We start from the raw sequence: 2117 nt of genomic DNA, 5'->3' as shown, positions 1-2117 counted from the left end.
GTATTCACAATTATTATTTTTATAAATGTGCAGGCAACCATATCTAGAAGTTGTCTGATTTTTTTCTGAGAAAACAGATATGTATATGTATAAGGTATAAGTAACAGGCAAATGTTTCTTTTGAAATGAAATTTTATAATTACATTTTAAAATTAAAATATACATTTTTCAGCCATATAGTGTTCACATTAAGATAAAAATTCCCTTCCAAATTATGGAAAAAATGTTTTAGTTATATAAATATTATGAGCATCGTCAATGAAATTTTTGAGGGAATATGTATATATCACATGCCCAGGTTATTTTTTTTCTTATGAAACTTGACTCAGGAGAGAGACACTATTTAGGGAAAGGTAAATTTAAGAAACCTCTCTAAAGTGTAGAATTAAGATACTCTGTGCTTAACTTCTTTTTAAAAAAAGGTTCATTAGCATTTCATCCACATTTTATACAATTCAATAGTTCAATCATATCAAGAAGAGGTGTACAATCATTACCACAATCAATTTTAGATTGTGGATAACTCCTTATCTGCAGATTCATCAGCTATAAAATATGAGTATATTTTTGCACATACAATAGATCAGTGAGTGGGTACATCGTGTAAAAGTTAAGTCAACAACAACTTTAAACAGATTCAAACACCACAATGACTGACTTCAAGAACCCATTTTCAAGTTTGTGAGTCCCATTGAATGTCTGAGTTATGAAAACATGTGTGCACATGTTGGTTAAATTTTAGATGTCATCCAGTGTTACACATAGTACTCTACCTGATTTTTCACTTTGCACAAAGAATCAGAGTTCTCTCTGCCCACACTCTCATCGTACCTCCCTGTAAAGCTCAGATCCTCCGCATGTACATCACAGGCACAGGGCGGACTGAAGGTTATCTTACTTAGGATATATTTAGTATATTTATTTAATGTCTCTAATTTAGTAAGGTGCTTCCAGCAACAAGCCGGGAAGACACACGGCACTCAAAGGTATGGCGAATCAGTTCTGCTCATTACACCAGTGGTTTAGCACTCAAAAACCTGAGCCTCTAACGGAGGTACAGTTAGGTTTTTATAGGGAGGCCATCGTGTGAAGTGGTTGTAAAAAGCAGAATTTCAGATGAGCAGGAATGTGGGAACCTTCCATCAGGATACAGGAGGAAATTATCTGTCGGGACGCAGGTGGGAAGCACAGGTCAGGATACATGTGGAAAACAGCTATCAAGATACAGGTGGGAGCCGGTGCGGCTTCCCCTTGGGGGGAAGGCCATTACCAAAAGGAGCGGCAGGATAGTCAGCTCCTGGATTTCTCCGGCCATGGGTACACGGCCTCGCGAGAGGACTCACCTGACATAATGGCCGGGATTCTGCGCTCAGTCATTCAGAGACCCCTGGGCAGTCTACAGCCTGTGACAAAAGGTGTGGAGTCGCTCATTTGCACGGAGTGGATTTGCCACAAATTTACCAGATCAAGAATTCCAGATAAAGGGTTTCAGCCTTCGCCAGCAGAGCATGAAAAATATGGTGGAGATCCACAAAACCCTCATAAACTGCATATTGTTACCAGGATACAAAGTACAAAAAGACGGCCGGATTGGGAAAAAGATGTAATAAAGATGCTTGGAGTAGAAAAAGCACATACTCTATTCCTCAAGTTCATAAGAATATCCCTTCAGTGAAGGCAAAACGGAAAGTGGTGAAACATTTGATAAGGATCCAGCCACTGAAGTTGCCACAAGGACTCCCGACAGAGGAGGACATGTCTGACACATGCCTCAAGAGCACTGGGGAATTAGTGGCGTGGTGGAATCTAAAACCTGTGGAGCAAGAAGGAATTAAGTCCTAATGCCAGAGCAGCCTCAGGTTTTAGAAATGTAAATCATTTTTATTTAAAGATGATGAAAAGGTGTTTTCATTAAAATATATTTTAAATTAAAAAAAAGATACATGTGGGAAATATCTATCTGAACATATGATTACAGGCAAGAAACATCTGACAGGAAGCATGATGGGAAATTTTTTTTTTTCTTATGAGACAGTGAGAGAATGAGAATGAGACAGTGAGAGAGTGAGACAGTAAGAGAGTGAGGCAGTGAGAGAGTGAGACAGTGAGAGAGTGAG

At 38.8% G+C, this 2117-nt stretch overlaps 1 pseudogene; it reads left to right on the top strand.

The window, feature by feature from the left end:
- Positions 1–1351: 1351 nt before the first annotated feature.
- Positions 1352–1842, top strand: LOC101653919 (annotated as a pseudogene).
- The last annotated feature ends 275 nt before the right edge of the window (positions 1843–2117 follow it).

Source organism: Echinops telfairi, unplaced genomic scaffold (genome assembly GCF_000313985.2).
Source record: "Echinops telfairi isolate 266 unplaced genomic scaffold, ASM31398v2 ScPeMD7_24;HRSCAF=84, whole genome shotgun sequence".
In the NCBI taxonomy this organism is placed as follows: domain Eukaryota; kingdom Metazoa; phylum Chordata; class Mammalia; order Afrosoricida; family Tenrecidae; genus Echinops; species Echinops telfairi.
The sequence above is the reverse complement of the archived record's forward strand: the minus strand, read 5'-3'. Positions and strand labels throughout refer to the sequence as shown.